The sequence below is a fragment of the Balaenoptera borealis genome (assembly GCF_965194805.1).
Source record: "Balaenoptera borealis genome assembly, chromosome: 14".
Classification (NCBI taxonomy): domain Eukaryota; kingdom Metazoa; phylum Chordata; class Mammalia; order Artiodactyla; family Balaenopteridae; genus Balaenoptera; species Balaenoptera borealis.
Window position 1 is genome coordinate 40,385,928 of NC_138875.1, and position 27,711 is coordinate 40,413,638.

General features: G+C 41.5%; 1 protein-coding gene and 1 long non-coding RNA gene across 12 annotated transcripts in view; one reads left to right on the top strand and one right to left on the bottom strand.

Moving 5' to 3' along the window:
• Nucleotides 1-27,711, bottom strand: part of FHOD3 (formin homology 2 domain containing 3) — a 491,067-nt gene that overhangs the window by 340,159 nt on the left and 123,197 nt on the right. The gene's annotated exons all lie outside the window — the stretch shown is intronic.
• On the top strand, nucleotides 597-27,063 carry LOC309610887. Its single transcript, XR_014234206.1, has 3 exons — nucleotides 597-4,304; nucleotides 18,242-18,338; nucleotides 18,657-27,063. It is a non-coding gene; the product is annotated as an uncharacterized lncRNA (long non-coding RNA).

Here is a 27,711-nt window from a genome sequence, read left to right on the forward strand (position 1 = left end):
ACACATCAGAGCATTGTTGAATAAACTATGGTACATCCACACAATGGAATACAACACAGCTGCAAAAAAGAATTGAGGAAGATCTCTATGAACTGATATGAAGTGACTTGCAGGACATTCTGTTAAGCAAAAACCGCAACATGCAAAAGAGTATCTATAGCATACTACCTGTCACGTAAGAAAGAGGAGATAAAATATTCATGTATCTTCTCATTTGTGCAATGAGAAATACAGTACGAGAAACAAGAAACTAAGGAGATGGGTTATCTACAGGGGGTGGGTGGGAACAAGGTGGAAAGAAGAGGGAAATGGGAAATTGAGAGGAGGATAAGGAGGAAGTAACACTTCTCTGAGCAAGACTTTTTGAATTGTTTTGATTTTTAAAATCTTGCTTATGTTTCTGACATATTCAAAAATAAACAACTAAAATCAACCAGGATATGACGGGAACCCAAAATGGAGTATAAAAAGAAACAAATGAATCTAACTGTACTACAAATGAATAATATAACAACACTGAAGGGGGTGGGGAAAGAAAGGGAGTAACTTTGGAAAATAGTTACTTTCTTGACTAGATACTAGAGTATAAAGGACGACTAAAATAAGCCCTGTGCAGGTAGTTTAGAATCAGTCATATCAGTAGAAATTCAAAGATTTTTGATAGACAGATACATAGATACATAGTCAGATAGAGGGAAGTGTGTGTGTATATATACTTTTTCTACCTATGTGCTCTGAGAAGGTATAAAACTCATGACACCCCAGTGTGAATGAGTACGTCTAGCCTCTAAAATCTTGGTTTCTAAGCACCATTCTCCACTAAAGGAAACAGAGCTCCTTAGAGAAATGACTGCTTCCAGGACTGGGCAGGGCAAGTACAAAACGAGCAAAAACATCTTGAGATACCATAAATGAAAAAGTCCAAAAAAATATGATGTGGGACTATCTAAAGAACACAGGAATCAACTTGAAAGATCTCCTGATGGTCAAATCTGGAACAATTTGAGCAACAAAATAAATGATGATAGTAATGGAATAAAACAAATATCCCTGAGTCCATACTGATATTAACAAGTAAATGAATAAATAAATACAGAAGGGAAGCTGTTTCTTACAGTAGAATTCCAATGCACAAATGCATATGGGATGATAGAAACAGAAAATTACCATTTGGCAAGCATCATAGTAATGATCATCACAGGCAAGAATTATCAAGGGATTTCAAAGTATGATGAGAAGCAAGATATTTATGTAATCTCAAAGCACTTCCTGACAAGATGTTTACTAATTGCAAAGGGGGAAACAGTAACTTTTTAGTGGAGAAAGCTTACAGACAGCACCCTACCCAAGTGACCAAAGTTACCATCAGCAGCAATGAAACCTATCAGTATCACGCACCTCCTCACATGATTAACTGAGACGGACACAACCTTTCTGTGGTATTTTTTCAAAAATGCGTAACTTAAATTCAGTCATGAGGAAGCATCAAACAAACCCATTTTGAGGGACAGTCTACAAAATAACTGGCCAGTGCTCTTCAGAAGTGTCAAGGTTGTGAAAGAAAGAGACTGAGGAATGGCCACAAACCAGAAGATACTAAGGAGACATGACAACTAAAATGAAATGTGTGATCCTAAATTGGATGCCAAATTAGACGCTGGAACTGTAAAAAAGGCAACAGTGGGACAACTGACAAAATTTGAACAGGGCATCTTAGAAGAGTTAATAGTATCGTAGCAATATTAATTTCCTGGTTTTTATGTCTGTACTATGGTTTGTCAGATGATAGTATCTGGGGAAGCTGGGGGAAGCACAGACAAAAAGTCTGTGTAGCTATGTATTATTTTTGTAATTTGGGGAGTGGGGAGGAGGTCTGCAATTATTTCAGATGAAAAGTTAAAATATAAAAGTAAATGTAAAAAACAAAATTTTCCATCAAATTCTCATTTCTTGGGAAGTTGCCTTTTTCCTATGCAACCACATAAGGTGAGACAAGGAAACAGACGGAATGAAAAATAAGCAGATCCGTGTACGAAGTCCACATGCCAATGTAAGAAAGTCACATGATAAAAAAACCCCAGTAGAGGAAATCCATTTATAAAGACCTGGGGAATAGAATTCACTACTTTTGAGCTATATGTGGAAATACATTTGTGTGTATGATAAACATAATATCATGAATACACCTTCAAAGAAAAGAAAAGAAAAAAAACTGTTGGCCTCCGCAGACTACTTTCTGCTCGAAAAATGCCACATACTCAGAGGACTGTTTGAACCACAATCATGCAAACATATTACATGAAACAGCACAAAGAGGAAGGGAGCTGGGCGGAGAATGGGATCAGGAAGGGGGTGTTTCAAGAACACATGAGACGTCCAGTGTCTGGAAGTTTCTGAGTATTCCAGTTGCTGGCAATGACATTTCTAAATTGTGAAAAATAATGACATTAACACACCATGACTCACAGAGGAAACACTCTGTAATCAGTAATTTATTATTCTATTCCTCAGCTTTACTCACTGACTTTCACGAACCGAAGTGAAAAATCCTCACTTAGCGGAACCTAACTTGGCCTTTCTGATGGGGGGGGAGGGGACACTTTATTTCCCAACATGCAGTGTGTCACTGTTAGTTAATCAAGGTCCCTTCTAGAGCTACCAAACAAATTCAGTGAGTCCACGACTCTATGAGTAGGTACATTTTGTTCCACAGGCAGGCACTTCATCTAAAATGTGTTGGAGAGAGGCCACTTGACTGTGCTGTCTATAACTAAGGCACATAAAGCCAACTGCACAGCCCAGCTGTTTGAGTCATGCTTCCCCTGTAACGTGTGGTTCTCCAATGTAACATCTCTACAATGACCTTAGAAATCAAAATAAAAGAGCCACCACCAAACACAAAGCCTAGAAGGATCCTGCCAGCCAGGGCTCCACCCACTACATCAGCCGTCAGACATCCAGCCTGCAGCATAGCTGTCAGACACGTGTTGAAGCCTTCTGGACCCCAATTCAGGCCTCCCTGTCTCCAGGTGGACTTTCTTTAGACCCCAGCCTCAGTCTGGTCCTCTTCCTCTATGTCTCCAAAGAACCCTGTGCTTCCATACTTGCTGGAACTTCAAACAATGAAGTATAATTGGCCATTTTCCTTCCCTCTCTCCCAGCTGGATTTCAGCTACCTGAAGGCAGGGTCCACGCACACCCTTCGGTACATCCCCAGCGTCTGACACAATGCTTGGCCCATACAGGCACCTGACACGTGCTGGCAGGCAGGTGGCACGTGTGTAAGGCACGCCTGATGTACATGCAGTCCAGCCACGCAGCACGTGGTTATTCACGTAACTTACTTCACGGACCCCTGCAAGCCAGCCGTGTTCTAGCTGGTGAGAACACTGGGATGGCAAAGGTGGAGGAGGGGCCAGCCTCTGGAATTGAGAATCGAGTGGAGGAGACTGACTTTAAACACACAGCCATGCAAATAATTATGTAATTACAATTGGGAAAAACACAGTCAAAAAGCAAAAGTATAGCAGGGCTATAAGATCATGTAACTAGATAACCTGACCACATGAGGTATGAGTTTTAAAAGCTTACCCAAGGCAATAATGGAGGTTGGGGAGGATGGGGGCAGGGGAGAGGGGAATAAACTCAGCAGACAGTCACAACTTCACTATTTAAAATTCGAGGAAAAATCCTGGAGATGAGCCAGCTGCCAGCCTCAAGGGAACGGCTACACACGGCCTTACCCAGGCAACCTGAGGGAATGCAACTACTGAGCCATTTAAAAATGACAAGTATGTGAACTATGTTGATATGCGGGAAGATATTAATAGAGTTTATTATGGATTGGATTTTTTTCAACCGTAAAGGTGCTTAGGTTCATTAACAAAAATTTTGGAACTCAGCCTCAGCCAATCCTGTCAAGATAATCTCTACACTCTGGGGGCCCTCAAGGTCTTGGGGCAGAACAGGAGCACCAGGAGGGCTGGGGAGGTCCTCCAGTGGAGCCGTCATTTTCCAGATGCAGACTCAGAGTCAGCTGGTCAGAGCGCCCACCTGGGAAAGTGCTTCACTCCCCTCCCATCCCACGTGCGGTGCTTTCAAGGGGCTCCTCAAATAAGGAAGGGAGGCTGGAGATCAGGCGAGTAACCACATCCTGCGTCAGGAAGAAAAGGCTTTCTCCCAGGCGGATGTGGAAAGGCTTCCTGAAATACCCTGGAGCTTGCTCTTACTACGGAAAATGACAGCTGGCCAGTCCTCACAGCAGGTGGCTAGCTGAACCTGAATGAACCCTACATTTTTTAAAGGTAAGGGGTTCAATCCTTAGCTATTGAAAGCATAGTCTGGACCAGCAGCACCAGCATCACCCGGGAGCTTGTGTTTTTGTTTTCCTTTTTTAATAAATTTATTTATTTATTTATTTATTCATGGCTGTGTTGGGTCTTCGTTGATGCTCACGGGCTTTCTCTAGTTGCAGAGAGCGGGGGCTACTCCTCATTGCAGTGTACAGGCTTCTCACTGCAGTGGCTTCTCTTGTTGTGGAGCACGGGCTCTAGGCACACAGGCTTCAGTAATTGTGGCATGCGGGCTCAGTAGTTGTGGCGTACGGGGTTAGTTGCTCCGTGGCATGTGGGATCTTCCCGGACCAGGGATCGAACCCGTGTCCCCTGCATTGGCAGGCGGATTCTTAACCACTGCACCACCAGGGAAGTCCCACCTGGGAGCTTGTTAGAAACACAGAACCTTGGTCCCACCCAGACCTACTGAAACATCATCTGCATTTTTTCTCTATTTTTTATTTATTTATTATTTTATTGGCATACAGTTGCTTTACGATATTGTGTTAGTTTATACTGTACGGCAAAGTGAATCAGCTATACACATACATACATCCCCTCTTTTTTGGATTTCCTTCTCATTTAGATCACCACAGAGAACTGAGTAGAGTTCCCTGTGCTATACAGTAGGTTCTCAGTAGTTATCTATTTTATACATAGTATCAATAGTGTATATATGTCAATCCCAATCACCCAATTCATCCCACCCCCCCCCTTGGTATCCATACATTTGTTCTCTACATCTGTGTCTCTATTTGTGCTTTATAAATAAGATCATCTATACCAATTTTTTCAGATTACACATATATGCGTTAATATACGATATTTTTCTCTTTCTGACTTACTTCACTCTGTATGACAGTCTCTAGATCCATCCATGTCTCTACAAATGACCCAATTTTGTTCCTTTTTATGGCTCAGTAATATTCCATTGTATATATGTACCACATCTTCCTTATCCATTCCTCTGTTGATGGACATTTAGGTTGCTTCCATGTCCTGGCTATAGCAAAGAGTGCTGCAATAAACACTGGGGTGCATGTATCTTTTTGAATTATGGTTTTCCCTGGGTATATGCCTGGTAGTGGGATTGCTGGGCCATATGGTAGTTCTATTTTTAGTTTTTTAAGGAATCTCCTTACCATCCTCCACAGTGGTTGTATCAATTTACATTCCCACCAACAATGCATGAGGGTTCCCTTTTCTCCACACTCTCTCCAGCATTTATCGTTTGTAGATTTTTTGATGATGGCTATTTTTACTGGTGTGAAGTGATATCTCGTTGTAGTTTTGATTTGCATTTCTCTAATAATTAGTGATGTTGAGCAGCTTTTCATGTGTTTCTTGGCCATCTGTATGTCTTCTTTGGAGAAATGTCTATTTAGGTCTTCTGCCTGTTTTTGGATTGGGTTGTTTGTTTTTTTGATATTGAGTTGCATGAGCTGTTTGTATATTTTGGAGATGAATCCTTTGTCTGTTGCTTCATTTGCAAATATTTTCTCTCATTCTGAGGGTTGTCTTCTCGTCTTGTTTATGGTTCCCTTTGCTGTGCAAAAGCTTTTAAGTTTCATTAGGTCCCATTTGTTTATTTCTGTTTTTATTCTCATTACTTTAGGAAGTGGGTCAAAAAAGATCTTGCTGCGATTCATGTCAAAGAGTGTTCTGCCCATGTTTTCCTCTAAAAGTTTTATAGTGTCTGGCCTTACATTTAGGTCTTTAATCTATTTTGAGTTTATTTTTGAGTATGGTGTTAGGGAGTGTTCTAATTTCATTCTTTTACATGTAGCTGGAAAAGAATGAAATTAGAACAGTTTTCAGTAAGTGGTGCAGTTTTCCCAGCACCACTTACTGAAGAGGGTATCTTTGTTCCATTGTATATTCTGGCCTCCTTTGTCATAGATTAGGTGACCATGGGTGCATGGGTTTATCCCTGGGCTCTCTATCCTGTTCTATTGATCTGTATTTCTGTTTTTGTGCCAGTACCATACTGTTTTGATTACTGTAGCTTTGTAGTAGAGTCTGAAGTCAGGGAGACTGATTCCTCCAGCTCCATTTTTGTTTCTCAAGATTGTTTTTGCTATTCGAGGTCTTTTGTGTTTCCATACAAATTGTAAAATTTTTTGTTCTAGTTCTGTGAAAACTGCCATTGGTAATTTGATAGGGATTGCACTGAATCTGTAGATTGCTTTGGGTAGTGTAGTCATTTTCACAATACTGATTCTTCCAATCCAAGAACATGGTATATCTCTCCTTCTGTTTGTGTCATCTTTGATTTCTTTCAACAGTATCTGATAGTTTTCTGCCTATGGGTCTTTTGCCTCCTTAGGTAGATTTATTCCTAGATATTTTATTCTTTCTGTTGCAATGGTAAATGGAACTGTTTCCTTAATTTCTCTTTCTGATCTTTCGTTGTTAGTGTATAGGAATGCAAGAGATTTCTGTGTATTAATTTTATATCCTGCGACTTTACTAAAGATCCCCAAAATAGTCACATGCACATTAAGGTCTGAGAAGCACTGATTCAGTCCTAGAGCGCAGGAGGATTCATTTACTCATTCCTCAAACATTCACTGACTTCTCTGCTAAATCCTGGGCAGATCCAAAGATCTGACAAGGCACCCACAAAGTCCAGCAGGAGAGAGAGCCAGGTGAGTGGGTGATGCAGCTGCCCTTCTGCAGCCCCAGGGAGAGGAAATCCATGGCTGAACCACTTAAGATCTTTTGAGAAAGAAGCCAGAGAGTTCAAGGTTTGGGATGGATCAATAAAAGTCTTTAGAAAACTTATACATTAAATACAATGAAAGAGCACCCTTGATAAAAAACCATCAAGGGCCTTTTATACAACTTCCATCAGTAAGGTGCTGTACTGTTGCTTTCCACTTTGCATCCTCTGCTGGCTAGAAGCTTTCACATTCTCTCTTGCCCACAATTTCTGTGAGATGCTAGTAGATTAACTTTGTTGTGTTGCAGATAACACTGATCCTAAACAGCCTGCATCAGCATTGACTGTGTTCAGCATGACTTGGAGTTCAAGGTGAACATAGTGGTCCAAGGTGAGCCCAGACACACTCAGGCCAGGCTGCAAAGGATCCGGGCCTCACCCCGAGCCCACAGAGAGGTCAGATCAGGATCAGAACAAGGTTTTTAAGAGAAAACTCAGATCCCCGTGTGGGGGAGAAGCTGGAGGAGAGAGCCTGGAGGCAAGAATGTGGAGCAGATGAGAGTGAGGGCCTGAGCCAAGGCAGAGAGAGGATGGAGTGCAGAGGGTGAGGCTGGAAGGTTTCAGGCAGTGGATGCCAGGCAAGGTCTCTAAGCCCAGGTGAGTGGGCAGCGGGAGGGAGCTGGCTGGGCCTCAGGGTTGGGGGCCGTCAGCAGATAAGATATCTACTGAATGGTGAATACTGAATGGTGAATACGCTGAGTCTGAGGGGCTGCGTGACATCCCACGAACTGACAGAGGTGCAGGTCAGAGGGGAGGAGCTGGGGTTTGTGCAGAAAGGCTACTGAAGCCACAGCTGGAGGAGAGCGGACAGAGTGAGACCAGAGGAAAGGGTCAAAGGGGGATGTCATACCAGGAGCCAGAAAAGGACTCAGAGATGCTGCCAGAAAGAAAGAGGGAGAAAGCAGGGCAGCCTGTTGTCAGCGGAGCCAGTGAGAGAGGACAATTTAAAAATCACAGATGGCAGATAGCTTCCAGTGCTTGGGAGAAGGGGAGGACCAAAGATAAAAGGTCCTAAATCACTGGTGACCTGGAAACACATTCCCTGGCTGATGGCATCAGTGAGGAAACGCAGACAGAGGGCTGGGGGGCTGGCGTGTCCTCAGAGCTGAGGCAACAGCAGTTGCTGACAACACCTGCCATGCTGGTCTGCTTGATAAACCTAAGATAAATAATATTTCCGGATAATGCCTTCTACTGTCAAATTTTCCTTGTGGAGCTACTTAAGGTCTTCACCAAGGCTCCCCACAGCCCTGTGGTGGAAACTGCTTGTAAGAGGCCATCCAAGCCACCTCTGCAGAGGTGGGAGGCGGAGGGCAGCCCAGGGGAGATGCCACCGAAAATAAATGCTCCCGAGGAGAAACCAAACATTAACTTCAGTGCTTCTCAAACTACCCAGGTTGACGGAATAGTTTGTCAGGTTGCAATTTCCAATCCATTGTTGACCAATGCCTTGGTAAATTACAACAAAAATGAACAACTACTAAAGGACATAAAACAGGACATACAAATACATGCCAAATACTTTATCATTACACTCAATACACAAAATTCTGTCTTAATATAATCTAAAAAAACGTAACTCAGAAAAAGAGAAGAGTTACACAATATAGCATATAAAAGAAAACATACAGGCAATTAATATAGAAAGTTACAATCACTCTCACAACTTTGTTGTAGTGCAAACAAAAAGTTGCAAGTGAGGGTTTCCCTGGTGACGCAGTGGTTGAGAATCTGCCTGCCAATGCAGGGGACACGGGTTCGAGCCCTGGTCTGGGAAGATCCCACATGCCGCAGAGCAAATGGGCCCGTGAGCCACAAATACTGAGCCTGCGCGTCTGGAGCCTGTGCTCCGCAACAAGAGAGGCCGCGATAGTGAGAGGCCCGCGCATCGCGATGAAGAGTGGCCCCCGCTTGCTGCAACTGGAGAAAGCCCTCGCACAGAAACGAAGACCCAACACAGCCATAAATAAAAATAAATAAATAAATTAAATTAAAAAAAAAAAAAAGTTGCAAGTGAAATTGATTTGCCATACTAAAACCTAATACACACACAATGAATAAAAGCGACGTGTTATCTGTATTCTAAGTCTTTAAATGAGAAAACTACTCTAGTTTTTGCTTGTTAACTTATCTATTCTAGGACAGATCTACCAAGCTACTCTCAGGGAATAATATATAGCTAAGTTGTTTCTCTATTTTGTTTTAATAACACTCATCATAGAAACCAGTCTTGCAGAGGTATGTTGATGGAAATGGGGGAAGAGATTTTAGCATAATTTTGACAAGCTCAGAACATTAATTTTTAACTTTTATCCAAAATGAAAGCAAATGATGCTGTATTTTCAAAACGCATCTTCAGTCCTTCAGTAGTTGCCAATTCCCCAATCTATCCTGTGCAGTTACTGTTAAAATTAAATTATCTTTCAATGAAATAAGTAGAAATGAGATCCATAAATTTCCCAAGCTTGGCTTTTTTTTGATAGAAAATAAAATTCAAAATGCTCTATAAAATCATAAAGTATTCAGTGATAATGTTTCCTAGGGGTTCAATGTGAAGATCATTACCCGCTTCACTGATAGCTGTAGCTAAATCATGGAACGTAACAGAGTAATCTGCAAACTCTGTTCTTCCAAACTTCTAACTTTTGTTTTTGCCCTTTGATTTTATCTGTCATTTAAAAATATGTTGCATTCCTTTGTTGCATGGAAGTTTTAATACCTAAGATGTCAAACAACTAAGCAAGTCTGGCTAACTCATATCTTTAAAGAATTGAGAACAAGCTGGTTTCCTGTCTTCAAGAAATACGACAGCTTATTTTACAGTTCATTTTCCATAGACAACCACGATACCTCAGGATGCAATAACAGTTTGTAACAATTAGCTTCCATATTATCACATATAAGGGAGGATAATCTTTAATGCCTTTGCCTTTATATAATTTACAATTTTACATCATCACTAAGCACACTGTTTAGTTCAGATGACATTTTTCTGAACCACAACTTCTTTAATGGAGGAAGGAGTGGACTGATTTACACTGATGCAAGCTCCTTAATCCATGTGGCTGTTCTAGAATATTCTCCTGTGCTGTCAGAACACACTCCCTTATGCAAAACTCAAATTTCAAACTAAACTTGTTGACAGTGTAATTTTTCATAGTTTTATATAGTAGTTCAGAGTTAGTTGTGTTTATCAGCAATGAAGCTAAAAAGAATTCTTCCTATATCAACATCATATTCAAATTATACATTTACTAGAATTGCCAATTAGTAAATCTGTGCATTCTTTAAACTATAATGAAAAATTCTCTACTACTTGTTCTGTGCCTTGGCTTTCTATATCAATAGCCAGTTTCTGAATACATCATTAGAAAGTGGTACTTGAGCCATCTTCTTGGCCATAGAGTCACTGAACATTTCCACATCAGCATTTTTGATGCAGTCCTTCACCACTGTCTGGACAAATATATATTGTCTTTTTATTCCTAGTAAATCAAATTGTTATTTAATAAGAAGGCAACAGAATACTCATGTTGATATATGAAACAGTGAACACTTGCATCTGTCAGCTCTTTTAATTGAATACTTTCTTTCAAAGAATTCTTTTTGTTTTTCACTGTATTTCTTTAGTTTATCTGTAAATGCTTTTTAAGAATTGATGGTCTTATCTCTTCATCAGCCAGTACTTCCTCAGAAAATAGCACACTGTGTTTAGCAGTTTATTTGGCTACTTATGGTTGCAAAACTGAACTGAATGTATGAAGGTTCATACAGTTAACTAAAACTAATATCAAATCTTTTGCTTTGAAGTGACTTCCATTGTCACCTTTTAGTTTACTACTACTGTGCATTGAGAAAAGAAGTCTTTTCTTGACAAAAAGAAAAAACGTCCAGTGACATTTGTTTTGCCAGTATTAAATTAAGGTTAAGAATAATTAATATACATTTACTGACAAATAACATTTAGCTAATAATATTAAGCTATGAAGAAACTGAACACGTGAAGAACTCATAACTCAAAAAAGACAAACAATTCAATAAAAAAGAACGCGCAAGGCTTTGGACAGATACTTCTCAAAGAAGATATTTGGATAGCCAATAAGCACATGAAATGACGTTCAACACAATTTGTCATCAGAGAAAAACAAATCAAATCCCAAATGAGATACAATGACAAACCTATTAGAATGGCTAATACTTAAAAGACTGGAATACCAAGTGTTCGCAAGGATATGGAGCAACTGGAACTCTCATGCACTGCTGGTATTAATGTAAAATAGCATAATCATTTTGGAAAAAACTTTGTCAGTTTTCCATTAAGTTAAACATACACTTACCATATTACTCATCAATTCCACTTCTAGATATTTACACAAGAAAAATGAAAAATATATAAAGCTTGTACATGAATGTTTACAGCAGCTCTATTCATAATGACCAAAATTGGAAACAACCCAAGTGTCAATCAATATTTGACATTTGATAAATAGATAAACAAACTGTGGTACATCCATACAATGGATTAGTCATCAGCAATAAAATGTAATATACTATCAATAACACACAACAACATCATTATGGTGAATAAAAGAAGCCAGACAAAAAAAGTACATAGTGAATAAGTAAGTCCATTTTTGTGAAGCTCTAGAAAAGACAAACTTAATCCATAGTGACAAAAAGCGCATCAGTGATTACCAGTGGCTTGAAGGTAAAGGGTGGAAAGGGGACAAAGCATAGAATGACTGAGAAGGGGCACAAGAAAGCTTTTTAGGAACATAGTCATGTTCTATAGCTTGACTGTGCTAGTGGCCATTACATGGATGTATACATTTGTCAAAACTTATCAGATTGTCACTTAAATGGGTACATTTTTCTGAAATGTAAGGTATAACTCAATAAAGTTGATTAAAAACAAAATCACACCTTACAACATAGTTCTAAAACACATGACTGACACACCACCTATGCCATACGTAACTTACCACGTGAGTCCAACAACACCCAACCTGTTCTATACTCTGGTCAACACGGTTTGTCTACTGATCACTTGCTTGGATACTCTAACAATGTTAAATTATTATAAATGTTTCTAAATGCTTACTCTTAGGTCCTGTACTTAACTCACCGTGAACTGATAACAAACAAACAGTTCACAAACTAGCCGTAATCTATAGATGACACGCTGAGTGGCCTTGTACTAAATCACATGCCCAGAATATTCTAGATTCAGTAAAATTCCAACCTACTCTAAGGCTGAGTAAATTTCCTAACCTCTTCACTTATGCTAAAAGTAGTACTGGAGCTCATTCCCATACAGGGAGTTTGGTGAAATTCATAATAAATTACTAATGAGTGAACTTGAGGAGGAAAGGAATGTAAGGAAAAATTGTTACTAATCTTGTGCAATTCTTTGAGGCTTAAGTGAACAAATGTTTAGAGGAGTGTAATGGACAGAATTCTGAGATGGCGCCAAGATTCCCTTTCCTGTTACACAAAGTCTGTATAATCCCCTTCCCTTGAATGTGGGTGAGACCAGTGAATATGATAGGCTATCCCTGCCATGATTAGATACACTATATGACAAAGATGGCAGAATTTTGCAGATGTTATTAAAGTCCCATATCGGTTTGAGTTCATCAAAGGGGAGATTTCCTAGGGAGGCCTGACCTAATCAGGCAAGCCCTTTAAAAGGGTCTAGAGGTAAGAGGTAAGTAGCTGCAGAGGAGCTTTTCTGTTGACCTTGAATTAGCAACTGCCATGTTGAAGAGAAGACCACATGACAGGGAAGGGCAGGCAGCCTGTAGAAGCTGAGGACCTCAGTCCTACAACCTCAAGGACTTAAATCCTGCCAACAACCAGCGAGCTTAGAAGAAGAACCTAAGCCTAGATGAGAACACAGCCCCGCTGACACTTTTATTTCAGCCTAGTGAGACCCTGAGCAGAGGACCCATGTAAGCAAAGCTGGGATCTGTGTAAACTGTGAGAAAATAAGTTGTTGATTTAAGTGTTAAAAATAAGTTGTTAAAAATAAGCATTGTTTTAAGGCCTAAGTCTGTGGTAATTTACTGTGCAATGATAGAAAACTAATAAAGGCAGAATCCAAAAATAGAGTTTATCTGTACATACAGTCAACTTTTGACAAGGTTCCACCCCAATGACATGCAACTGTATGGAGATATTGTCCTGAAAGGAAAGCAGATGTGACCTGGAAAAATTTTTCTCAATAGATAGAAGAGCCCCTTTAGAGCCCCTTTGGAAACAGGGTGAGAGGAGTCTCTGGAACAGACCAGATCTGGTTTCAAATTCAGCCTCTACTCCTTATTGACCCTATGACCTGTGGGAAATAATGTAATTTTTCTACACCTCATTTTTAGCATCTGAAAGACAGAAAAGTTAAATACCTACTAAATCAGTTAAGTTTCTGTGACTGCAAGCCAGAAAGTAACTGGCTTAAAAAAGAAAGAAAGAAAGAAAAATGCATTAATAGTATAAGAGCAGCTCTCAGAATCCAAAGAAAAGCTAATGGCTGGGCCTTGGGAAGGGCTGGAAGCAGAACAGCCCTGGGGATGTGGGTAACAAATTATAAACAGTCTTTTCAGGGGCTGCTGCTGTTGCACTGAATCGGCTCCATCCTTGCGGCACTCCCCTCAAGATCAGGATTCCAAGGAGGGAGATGCCCAGCGGGGACCCAGAGCCAGGGAGGTCTGGTGTAACTTGATTCACAGGCAAGCCTCCACCAGGACCACCCCACAACAGCACGCCCTGGGGGAAGGGTGGTCCCCCAAAGGAGAAGCAAGTGCTGCTACCAGAGAAGGTGGGAAAAGAACTGGACAGGTGGAAACAGCAGACGCCCCCACACCTCCTCATGGAATGGAATGCATGAAAACAAGACTTTACACATGGCAAGTGCTCAAAATAGCAGCAATGACTAGTCTCACCCAATTTGTCAATGTCTCATAAAATATATTTGGAAACACAATCCAACTACACATTAAAGCTATACGCTGCTAGACAATACTTATTAGCTTCTATAATTTGCGGGTTATCTTTTGGGCCCTGGTTTCTGTGTTCTTCCAAAATTCCCAATATATATTCTAAATGAAATATGCAGCGCTGTACAATTTCAGTAGATTTCTTTCATCCATCTTCCAATACATAAGTTTTTCTTCAATTTTAACTTGTACACTGAGTATTTAAATTAATTACTTTGGTTTTTTTTTTTTTTTTAATTATTATTATTATTATTTTATTTATTTATCCATTTACTTATGGCTGTGCTGGGTCTTCACTTCTGTGCGAGGGCTTTCTCCAGTTGCAGCGAGCAGGGGCCACTCTTCATCGCGGTGCGCGGGCATCTCACTATAGCGGCCTCTCTTGTTGCGGAGCACAGGCTCCAGACGCGCAGGCTCAGTAGTTGTGGCTCACGGGCCTAGTTGCTCCGTGGCATGTGGGATCCTCCCAGACCAGGGCTCGAACCCATGTCCCCTGCATTGGCAGGCAGATTCTCAACCACCGCGCCACCAGGGAAGCCCATTACTTTGGTTTTGATTTAAGTCTGCCTTTTCTTTTTTCATAACATCTTTTTATTCTTATGCTTTAAATACCTTCTTTCATGTCTCCAATAGTTTGAAACATACTTATTTAATATTCTCCATCCAGCAGTCTCTTATATAACTTTATAGCAGTCTAATCCCACTGCTGGCCATGTGTACTAAGCTTCGGGTGTGGTAGATGGTTCCCTCAGGGGGTCTTTAATTTCGGATTGTGAGCCCATCTTCAGAAATACTTGATATGTGGGAATTCTGTGCAGCCTGAGTATAGTGTGTCCCTCAAGAAAAGCATCACCACCTTGGGACCCCTCTTATGCTAATTAATCAGAGTGAGGATTCTTACACAAATAATATCATTCAAACCCCAAACCCAAGTAAGGGTACACCTGAGATTACAAATCCCACCACACCCAGCCCCAAGCCAGAGGGGGTAAACTTCCTGCTAATCTCCCCAGTCTGGTGGGCATATTTTCTGTGGTCTATTCTTTCACCAAGAATATGGTCCTGAGCAGCCTGGCTTTAAACAGGAATCCCCACCCTCCTCGGACCTAAGGTCTCATCATCTACCTCCACAGCCCCCTAAGTGCCCTGCGGTCACCAAGACTGGCCCACTTTCCCGAGGCTGCTCTAGCATCAGCTCACACAGTTCTCACTCATGAAAAGGTTTTTGGACATTGGATATCCTATGATTTCTTGTCATCTCTGCCATGCATTTAAAACATCAATGTTTTACAGCCAGCAGTACCAAGCGTTCTGTAAGAGCAGGGTTTTCAAGATATTTCATCTACCATACTTCCAGGAACAGAAGTCCCAGGGTGTACAGTCAATAAGTATGAGATATCCTAAACCAAGCATTTTTTTTCCCTTACACTAGCTATGCAAGAAAAATAAATTCCATTTAGTCTAGCCTCTCACCCATAAAAGGTGTGACCTACTAGCTGCTGGAACAAGTCAAATGAACACACTTTTAAAAGGTGCTGAAAATGCAGATAATTAAAGAAGAAACAACACCAATCTTGCTACTATTAGACATATAGTTTGTTTACAATATTTATTATTAGAATTCATTCTTATAAATAACGTTTTATGTCTATGTTTTGTATTTCATAAGACTTCCTTAGGATTGAGTCCTAGAAATTTAATTACTGGGACAAAGAGAATAAATTTGTAAAGGTCTTTCCTAATAATAATAAAAGTAATAGCTAAATACATGTTGCTTAATTGCTTTCCCAAAGGACTGTACTTCCAAAGCAAGAGCAGTTTAAGAACGTCCACTTCACAGTGTCCTATTAAGTTTGGGTTATATGAGTGATTTCATTCAAGAGTCAATGTGGGGCTTCCCTGGTGGCGCAGTGGTTGAGAATCTGCCTGCCAATGCCTGGGACACGGGTTCGAGCCCTGGTCTGGGAAGATCCCACATGCGGCGGAGCAACTGGGCCCGTGAGGCACAATTACTGAGCCTGCACGTCTGGAGCCTGTGCCCTGCAACAAGAGAGGCCGCGACAGTGAAAGGCCTGCACACCGCGATGAAGAGTGGCCCTCGCTCGCCACAACTAGAGAAAGCCCTCGCACAGAAACGAAGACCCAACACAGCCAAATATAAATAAATAAATTTATAAATTTATTAAAAAAAAAAGAGTCAATGTGTAAGCCTAAGACATTAAGACATGTGAACAATTAACGGGAAAAGAAAACAAAGATAAGGCTTTAATCTAAACTGCAAAGGCAGAGAATCATAGTACCAAAAAGAAAAGCCATTCCCTCCAAAAAATACAGTCTAAACATATGATAAAGAACACTGAGCAAAAGTCAAGACACAGCCATTATTAAATAGGAGTTAAGCATTTGCTTTTCAAAAGCAACAAGAAGGTGCCATTTACTGCCCTCTGCGGTTGACCACGACCCACGAGTGAAAGTACCGTCTTGGTCGGTCCCACCTGCCTGCCTTCCTCCCTTCCACGTGTGATCCCGACTTGCCCAGAAAAGGACCAGTAGAGCAGGGCACACAGCACACACTCAAAGGTCTCCCGAGATGACAACTTCCCAGGTTGTAATCAGAGAACTAATTCCAGGGACCCACCGTTCCTTCCCTCATCTACAGAAGATGAAGCTGAAGGAAGCAGCCCTACCCCCTCTTCTAGGAAAAGACGTTTAACGTAAATCTTAAACTGGTGATTTTGTTTTCAACCTCCCCATCCACTGAAGTTAAGGAAACAGAAAGATACATTGCACCGATTTCAAAACACCAACCACCAAAATTGACAGTCCAATTTAAAATTTAAAAAATAGAGAAAGAAAAGAAAGTCTTTAAACTAGCAACCAGCTGGCGCTCTGTAGACTCTTTGTATAGTGGATTTTAAATTACAAATTAGAGTAAAACAACAGGAGCAAAAATAAAGAGTAATCAGGGTCTCTTTCTGAAGAAAATCTCCAGGACAACCATGGTCCTGACGGGCTTCGGCCGCCCATGCCAGCTGTAATTGCTCTGAAAATCACAGCTCCCTGAGAGGCACAGCTTTCTTGGTAAAACAAAGCTATGATTACTGGAAAGCAGAAATGCTCAAAAAGAATCACCAAAGGAAAAAAAGATTTTTTTCAATCTTCAGATTTACCAAATGGAGTCAACCTCTAGTGACTAAAGGCAAAACGCATTTTGGGGACACGTTCCCCATGCCACACATTTCCTAGGCACTCCCTGAAGTTACTGCATGTTTTTCAAATAACAAGCTTATTTTATTATCACAATTACATTCAACAAAACTCACCCTCTGCAAAACGGTCCTGGTTTCTCTTGCTTCTCTGGAAACTTCCTTGGGCCTTCCCACTTAAAGGACAGTCCTATCACAGTTTCCTTTTATAGTATTACACAATCCAAATTATAATGATAAACTCATCTCTAAACCATATGTTAGTGACTCTGAAATTAAAACAAAATGTAGATTGTCCAGTACTGCAGAATCTAAGATTTGGAAGGGACCTCAGAGGGCACCAAATTCTACTCTCCACCCACTGAAGACGCACCCTGACTCAGCCTTTAGGCTTGTTCAAACCTGATCCCAGTCTGTCCACCAGTAACCTCTACCCACAGAGGTAGTGCTACCCCAGGGAGCCACCCAGAACAGGCCCGCTCCTTCCCTAAGACAGTCATGAAAATTAGGAAGAGGCTCTTCACAACCCTGCCAGGTTTCTACACCAGGCCTCCCTAAGCCCTCTGGCCGCCCCAAATTCTCCTGCACGCTGTTCAGGACACCCTTCAAAGAGTCATGGGCCCTCCTAAGATACTGCTCACAGAGCACTGCAGCCAAAGCCTTTATATCCCTTTGAAAGAATATAAAGCTTTACAGGCCATCTCATCCATATAGCTTTATTTTCTGTAAATGTAGTCGAGTAAAACATACAGGTCATCTTTTATAAAAATGCTGTTTTTCCAGTATCTTCCTATACTCATGTAATAAAATTTTACCCAAGAGGTAGGACATTTATTTCAATTATGTTTCCTCTTTTTAGTTGGTTCCAACCTATTAACATCTCAACTTTGTCATGTAACGTTAGGTATTCCTATCAGCTTTCTGTCACTTTCAGTTGTTTTGAGGAAGCCCTCCCAGATACAGGACACCGATCTTTTTTTTTTTTAGGTGAAGACATGACAGCATTATGACATCCAGCGAGTCTGCCTGTCCCTTTCTGATGACTCAAAGCAAAAACATCAACCAGATTGTTTTTAAATAAATGGTGAGTTCATCTTACTAACATCTAGCCCACAAGGACATTATAAGAATCCCTATCGGGTGTATTCCTAAAATAAGGTCTACCAGCCCAATGTCACCTCCATTCACTCTTAGCTAACCCATGACATTGGTTCCTTGTAATTCTGCAGTCATTTAGAAATTCTAACAATATGCTTATCAACTTGCCCCCCATTTTCACTTCTGATTTAATAAAAAAATAAAGCTACTGATTATCAACCATGTACTGGGTGGAATAGACTTCACTAGAGATTACTGTCAAGCTTCTATGATTAAAATAAACTTGCTTATTTTCTATTTTCAGAAACTGGCTTATTTGCCCAACCCTACTCTTCTGGCAAATGGAGATCATGCACAATGAAATAACCTGTAATTTAGATCAACACCAATGAGCAGTCAAAGTGCTGTATCTTTGTTCTCTTTCAAATCAAGATCCTTCAGTAGTAAAAAGAGACGAAAGCTTCTCCTGTGTCCTAAGGTCTTTCACCTTCACACCCAGAATCTCAAGGTCTCTGGACCCTGAGGTTTAGGGCCTACACAAGGCAACAGCACCCATTGGCATCAGCAAGCTCTTTGGTAGCTCTGAGGTCTGGTCAGGCTCTGCTCCATCATGAGAACAAGCCCCAGAGGAAGATACACAGGTCTGCCAGCAGGTCAGCTCTTCAGATGGCTGCTTCTCTACTTTTCTTGCTGCTAAGCAACAAGGTTCCTCTCCAGTGCTGGCAATGGCATGCTACCTTCTGGATGCTCCAGGGAACAGGGGAGGCCTCTCCCCTAAGAAGCCCCTCATTTCTTCCTGCAGCTCCGCCCTCAGTTCTATTGTGCATGGCCCCCTTCTTGCCCTGCATGGTGTTTGTCTCCTGTCAGAGCCTCAGACTCCTTTTCACGTTGACTCCTGATTATTTCTCCAATCCTAAGAATTCCTTAATCTGTGTTAAGGAAAAAAGGCAAAAAGCAGAGAGACATTCTTGAAAGCCATTCTCCTTCCCCATAGCAAAGGAATGAGCTTCATCTGTAACAGATGTAACTGATGCTGCTTTCAAAGCACAAAGGCAATAAATATGGAGGCCCCTCCGCAGTATTTTGGTTGCTTGTAAGAAGTGCATCCTGTGTGGCTCCTGCTGGGACCTGCCATACAAAACTGGGTATTTTCTTCACCCATTTTGGCTGGGGCTCTGAATCTCATTAGGTATACATCTATCTGGTTCTTCAGCTCCTATTTCCCCCTGAAGTTTGCTAATTTTTTCAGATTGGTAGCAATTAGTACTGTGCAAGGTGTCACTCCCACCCACCTCCTCTAAACAGACACAACAGGTGCACATAACACCCTGAAAAGCCTACGCCTCACAGCACTGCTTCTCACAGCAGAATAAGCTTCTACATGACACTCCAGCCACTGCTTGCCATGCTACTTCGTCAGAGTTCCTGGTGGCAGGGGCTTCTGGGAAAAACAATCTCTAATTTCTAATTGGACCTCAAAACCCTTCATGAGGCGCCACTTCCTAGGCCAAACCTTCATGCAGCAGCATGGCATGTCTCTCTCTTTATTCCAAGCAACGTTGGCACTTGGCCCCTTAATTAATTTAACATTCTCATCTCAACTGACTCCTGCTGAAACATATTTTAAATTTCACTAGACAAGCTTGGGATGCCTACTCAGACCACACCATCTTTTGATGATGTAATCTCACTACCTTGCTTGAAAATGTTGACACCTGGTGACCCCATCTATCTGGCCACAGCTGACAGGACCAGGGAAGAACACCTGACCTAAGGGAACCAGTCATGTTCCTCCTCCTAAAAATTGATTCTGAAAGTCAGAAAGTGTGAAGATTTCTTATTGAGAGTCAGAAAGTGTAGTATGGTTCCCTGAGTGGCCATTCTGATGCCATGTTCAAAGAGCAAACAGGTCCAGTCGACAGAGACAACTAGGGTGGGGCACTGGCCCCAGGAGAAGGAGGGACGAGAGACCATCTGACAAGACAGGCAGACAGACCTGTTAGCCGAGGATGTCCCATTGCCACACCCTCTCCCACGAGTGCCCGGCTCTTCTGTTCCATGAGACACCCCTGCACCCTCACAGCAAACCCCCTCTACGGAAGCAGCCCTGAGTGGGGCTCTGTTCCTCACAAGTGTGAGCCAAGAACAGAAGAAGGGCATTTTCAACTTGCCAAGACAAAGAAAGAGAGTGATGGACTCAACAAAAATTTCCTCCATGCTCACTACACAGACATGCTTACCCCTTTACACATGCTGAGGGGCGGGGGGAAAGGATAAATGTGACCCCTGCCCCCTAACTATTTATCATCTGGTTGGGCAACCAATAGTAACCCAAGACAGAATTAATGAAAAATAAAGTCATGATATATACCTTAGAAATGAATTTCAGAATAACTGACAACCACAGCTATGGATGCTCCCTGAAGAGGCTTGTCAAGAGGGTCCAGAGCAGGTGAGCGGGGAGTTGCTCACAGGTTGACAGTTCATCTGGGACCAAGACGGATGACTAGGTTTTGGAGAGGCAGGAAAGCAAATGCGCAAAATTGCACACTCCCTAATTGTGATCCACTGGAAGATACATACCTGTAACATCTCTTGTTCAACACCTATTTTGCGTCCTAATATCTGAAAACGATTACTTTTCAGAAACAATGAAAAAATTAGTAATTACATTCACTGTGGATAAACAATTCATCCAGTGACTGTGGCTGCAATAATTTAGAATAACTTATTAACCATGTATCATATTTTTATGGGATAATTCAAACATTTTATCCATTCATTCATCCATCCATCCACCTACCCGTTGCACAAACACTTGACTGAGTGTACCAGACTCTGGGCCAGGCACCAGGAGCATGAATGTGGAGAAAGGATAGCCTCAACCCATGACAATCCTTGAACTATGTGGACAGTCTGCCAATGGTTGCGAACCAGCGTACTGAATTCATGAGAGTAAGATCAGCAAAGATCTGGGTAACAGAAAATGAGACAACTAAATTTTGCCTGAGGGATTTGGAGAAGTCTTCCCCAAGGTAATAAGACTGAACTAGATTTTGCAAGAAAGAAAGGGGTGGTGCCTTTGGGAAGAGAGAAGAGCATTAACTGCATTATTATATGAAAACACAAGGGGTATACAGTGTTGGAGAGAGAAGCTCTTGTTGAGTTGCCTGTGGAGGTGGCAGGAGACTGACCACAACAGCAGACATGCCAAGGATCATACTCTGCAGACAACAGGAATCAGGAAGGATTATTTTTTGGTGGAACAGAGACAGGATCAGATCTGGTTTTGAGAAAAATCCCTCTGCTGGCGATGTGATCGCCCTTGTCTCACAGTTATATTTTAAATCATGTCTCTGTAAATTGTGGCAACTTGATAATTGTTTTTTTTTCTAAGTAGAAGATCTCCATGATTCTAAGTACACATTTATTTTTATTAAGCTTTGTAGGAACTTAAATATTTCGGTCTCAAATCTCCTCCCATATTTTTTCTAGAAGCACACCTCAACATGTGCCTTATTTATAATGGGAAAAGCAAAGACTGTGAAGACAGATCTGAGTTCAGATCCTAACTTCGCTACTTCCTCGCTGTGTCTCCTCATTCTAAAAATAATTCCCACCATTGGTTGGTGGGTGAGGACTAAACAAAGCCACTTACTGACTGTGTGACTTTGCGTGCACATTCTTTGAGTTTTATGGAAAAGGAAGGTAATATGAGAACCAACCTCAGGGGTACTGTAAAGATTAAATGAGACAGAACAAGTAAAAGCACTTACCACAAAGCCCAGATCCAAAATCATTAGTTACCAGTACAATGTATAAAAAGCTTTTGGTCCAGCACTTAGAATGAAGTTAAGAATTGAATAAATGGTAGTTCGTTCCTTCACGCAGTGTCTATGCTTTCTGCTTCTTTGGGTGTGTGGTCTCCTTTAGATGTAGAAGGCACCTTCCAAAGGGCCTAGCCGATGGCTGAGGAGCCCACTACATGAAGCAGTCAAGCACCTGCTCCACCACAGTTCCTCACGCTCTCCTCACCTGGGTGCCAACCGCACTGTTCTTTCTTCCTTACATCTCCATCACCCCCTCCTGAAGGGCAGGAGACAAGTTTTCTTCATTGGAATCACCAGAACCTAGCGTAATGCTCTCAATGCACGGAAGCATGGGCTTTGGCTCCAAAATCTGAGGTCTGCCACTCACCAGCTGCACAACTGTCACGAAGTTACCCTCTCGGGGCCTTAGTTTCTTCATCCGAAAGTTGAGAGTAATAGCTCCTACCCTATAGGGTTGTTGTCGGGATGAAATGAAATAATATGCATAAACTGCTTCCCATGATTGCATCACAAAGTTCCATGTATATGGATATGTGTGTACACACACATACGTCTATATCTATAGTTCTAGCTAAGAGTTTTACATGCATACTCAATCCATGCCTTCATTTACTGAGTACTAACCATATACATATTTTAAACATACATGACAGGTGCTGAAGCAATGATGCACTGACTTCGAAATTTCAGTTTAAAAAAAAAAAACTTGGGTCCTTCTTAACAACTGATCGAAAATATCTTTCTGGATTAAAAAAAAAAGTTTCTTTTTCATTTATTAAATTATTTTGGAGTCAAACACCATCATTAGGATCTCTTCTTTTTCACTATTTTTACTAAATGAACATAACCCTTTTGTAGGTCTGACCACTTTGGCTATTATCCTGATTGTTCTTACTTTAATTGACTTTGAATACATTATTAGAATGTTTCTTCTCGAATCCAAATTTTAAAAAGCTCTGTGACCTTTACCCCAAATTTCCATCCCTGCCTCCCTTGATCAGCTATGTCAGCCAAAGAGCCAGATGTGTTTGCCAAACTCAAATGCAATACTCTATCCCTTAACTTTAATAATCTCTTTTTTAACAGAACCATTCATTTGCAACAGAGTATGCCATTTGCAGTAAAAAAAAAAAAAATCTGGTGATTCATTCATTCAACAAATATTTGTTGAGCTCCTGCTCTGTGCCAGACACTGAGAAGATGCTGGGGATGCAAGAGTGAGCAAATGATCAGAAGGCCCTGCCCCCCATGAACTGATATGGGGGGGAGGTGCATGGAGACACAAGACAATAGACAACAAACACAGTAAGGTCACGGTACTCATGCTGTCAGTTCTGCTATAACACCACACAGGCGTTCCTGCAAATCACCATGCTATGCAAAGATCACTTACCAAAAACCAAAGGACATAAGGGGGGAAAAAGACAGGAACCTAATAAACGCTGTAGCACAATTTTATACATGCTGAATGGCTAAGAAATACATAAGCACTACAATCACTGTGGCATTTTACTGAGGGAAAAAATCTGAAGGGTGCTGGTGGAAGTGGGCACCAGAGGGGCTGCAGCTCGGAAGTCATTGTGGGGTGTCAAGGAAGAAGATCAGAAATCAGACGAAAGCTGTAACCACATGTAGGCAGAGTGTGCCTCAGACAACAGGACATGAACTGAGACAGCTGGGAGATGTCTGAGGCGTGTGCATGTGTGCATTTTGTGTATTCCCATGTGGCTTGGCTCAGCTCAGTGCAGTTTTCTGAGCTTATCTGGTGCTTTTGCAAAGAAAATTTCACATAAGCAAATTTGAAACTCACATTACACTCAAATTATTCCCTAATATGTCAATCATGTTAGAACAAATGTATGTTTTAAAAACAAGTGTTATACAGAACTGAGTGTATAACATAAAGAGATAATTGCTGTGAAAAACTACAGCAGGATAAGGGAAACTCAGAGTGGGGATGTTGTTTAAATTTTTGCTGTATTATTCAATACCACTGTATTCATTCTATACCAACTGTTCATAAAAAACGCATGTGCACTGCATTTATACGTGAGCCTGTGATCATTCTGGCACTACTTCTACCTTCAGAAGCACATGCTTTTGTCACACGGCCTCAGACACTGTGCCCACCGCCTAAAGCCCTTCTATGGGGTCTCGAAGAACTTTCTACTATTATTCACTATTATAAAGCAATATGATTCAATGCATTGAAAAGACAGCAGAGTATTTCCAAATCAGCCCCTCTGTGTGATTAGTGACCCCGAATACATTCTTTGCATCCATCATCATTCTAATTCTCACTGTGTGTTCAGGGATTCTCATCAGATTCACCCTGGCAAAATGCTGTTATGCTGCCTTTTCTTTACACTTTCCCAGTGGTCAAAAATGTGGTGAGATGATTTCAGCTACTCCACATACTTTGAGAACTTCACCCAAATTGAACTCAGCCCATTTCCAACCTCCTTTCCCATGCCTGCTCATTCCTTCTTTCTAACCCAATCTAATCTCTAACAAATTCCAAAACTGGAATCACAGCTTTAAGTCATAAATATTGCAAATTTTCTATCATCAATGTGAATTGCTCTTACTACTAGAAAAAAAAATTTCATTACTTAAATTTTAAAGTTCATAGCAGAATGGGGATTTGGACACCACGCTTCAGGAGGTGAAGAAGCAGGCAGAGGGGTGGGCCTGGGGGGCAGAGATGCACTGTAAACCCCCAGGAGGCTGGGAATGGCAGGGAAGCTGGGGCAGTGGGAGACCCAGGAAGGCTCCCTGGGCTGATTTACCAACCTACCAACCCCAGCTTGGTGGTTTCGTGTCTCATGTTAAAATGAGGGCAATGTTCATTCTTCTCTGTTCAGTGTTAAAAATACTAAAAGATGTAAGCTGATTGCTCAACTCCCTGATACATCCTTCCTACACGTCTGATAAAGACAGCTTCCGTCAGTGTTTAATGTAATCAGATCTAATTCACCAAGGGCTTACTCAGGGATTCTATGTTTTCTAATTTGAATTGGATCCTCTTTGTTTCTCAAAAGGCTTTTTCAGCCAGGGCTGCTGCTGGGGGATTAAAGCAATGCACCCCTCTGGGCAGCCTGGAGGGCAACCTGGATCCCAGGCCAATCACACGCCATTGGGCAGGATCTACAAGCACTGCTGCCAGGGGGCGGGGCTGTCTTACAGGAAACCAGGACTCAGCGGGTCCCCTGCACTCTTGGGAAGCACTGCTGTCACATTTCTGATGGTGCTTTCAGACCCACACACAGAATATGTTTTTTGCATCACTATTTGATGCATGAAGACATATTCCAACACATTTGAATTGACCAACCTCAAAACCTCAAATGGTTGGTGGGAAATGAGAACAAGTCCTGTGGAAGGCAACTGGGCAAAATCTATCAAAATTATAAGTGCACAAACCATCTGACCCAGCAATCCCACCTCCTGGAATTTATCCGACAGATAAACTTGTACATGTGCAAAATGGCACACATACAGTTATTTACTGCAGCATTGCTTCTTATGGCCAAGAATAGGCAACAAACCAAGGAGATGGATTAAATAAAGGTTCCTACATACATGTAATGGAATATTATGCAGCTGTCAAAAAAGAAATGGGCAGCTCTTTATTTACTAGCAGGATAAGACCCTCAAAAAATACTAAGTGAAAAAAAATGCATATGACATGTTACCTTTTTTATTTTAAAAAGGGGGATAAATTATGTATTTTTCATTCATGCATTAAAAACACAGGGAATTAATAACACTGACTACATGAGGTGGCAAATTGGTGAGCTTTGGGAGTGGGAGTAGAGGACATGGCTGGAGTAAGAGGGCAGGATATTTTATTACACATCATTCTATACTTTTCAAAGGTGCAGCCATGTTGACGTGTGCCAGTTTTTCCCAAAAAGTTAAATTTAGAGTTTAATTAAAGAACTTTTAAAAATTAAAATAAAAATCCCACACCTTGTTGAAATGCCACCCCGCTCCAAAGCTGACAGCTGTACACTGATCTAGGAGTGAGGCTTGGGGTGTCCTGGGATCCATGAGAGCCCTGCTCTTCTCTTCCTGGCTCTACCCTGGCCCACGGTCTCCCCACCGATTCCTATGCTGACCCCTTCAGAGTTCTCCTTCTTCAGGTAGCACACTCCCTCCTCCTGTTACCCGCCCACTCCGTGCTTATCCGCACAGGTACTGCCACCCAGAAACCAGCATGGCCCGGCTGTCCCCTAGAACTGGCACGTGGCCCCAAACCACCATCAACATTCACAGCAGCCCTGGCCAGATATCAATGTTGCATGTCACTACTGTCTTCTTGTTGACTACTGATTCTGGAAAATTATTCCAGAAAATCCGCCAGCAACTCCCACTGGACTCAGACCCACACTCGTGTGCTCAACAGTACATATCACCTTTATTGCCCTGAAACATCTTCTCAAGGGAAAACACTGAAGCCAGTCACCACTCCACTTCTGTTCTCCGTTCTAACATTTAACCCATACAAAGAATTCATGATATACAATCTCGGTCTTGTTTTAGGCTTTAAGATCCTTACAAGGTTAGCTCCACAAACTCTTGGTTCAACTGAAGTTAAGTTTTCAGGGCCAACTAACTTTATCAAAATGAGAAAAGTCTCACAAAAGAAGCTATCCAACTTCCTCATCATGTACTGTTGAATAAGTATTGATATTTGAAAATTTGAAGGCATCTCTCTTTTGTTATCTAAGCATAAAAGTTAGATTTAGTTGAATTGTGTGCATTTCCTCACACACGAATGTCACTTGGCAAATCAACCTAATCTATATTTTCATTTTAAAAAACTGTTTTAGTTTTTGAAACATGCTCAGGAATACTTTATTAGCTTATTATCAGAATACATTTTGATAATAAGTTATTAAACCTTAGTGAAAACTAAGACGGTTGAAAGGCCTGCATGCCAGTTCCAGCAGAACCTGTGATGGTGACACTCCTGAAGGCCACTACTGGGCTGGGGCTGAGCTGTGGCTGAGTCATGGCCATATTTAACCTCACCATTTGTCTTCTGGGTAAGAAAAGGATGGGGGTGAAAGAGACAGTGATAAACATCAAAACTCCAGCACTACTGGCGTCATCAGCTGAAATGAAAGGCTAGTAAGACATGTCCCCACTTACTATTTATACCACGCCAACTACATACTGTCCTGAACTGCCACCAGACCTCAGACCCCGACAGTCATAAAGCTGCTGGAATGGGAAAAGAATTTATCAAGCATCTCAGCTAATCACAGATAAGCTAAAGGACACTAGCCAAATACTAGGGCTCCTGCCTGACCCGTTCCCAGAAGCTGGTTCTTACTTTAGGCCAACACTGCGTTTAAAAAACCCTAAGTGTGCGGGGGGGAGAAATATTTAACACCAAATTCTGTGGTTATCTAAAGTCTCGTTGATAAAACCAGCTGTCCCGCGCTCACGAGGGTCCGCCACAGGTAAAACTGTCTCTGAGCTTCTTTATTTAACAGACCCGTTCCCAGGCCCACCTCAGAT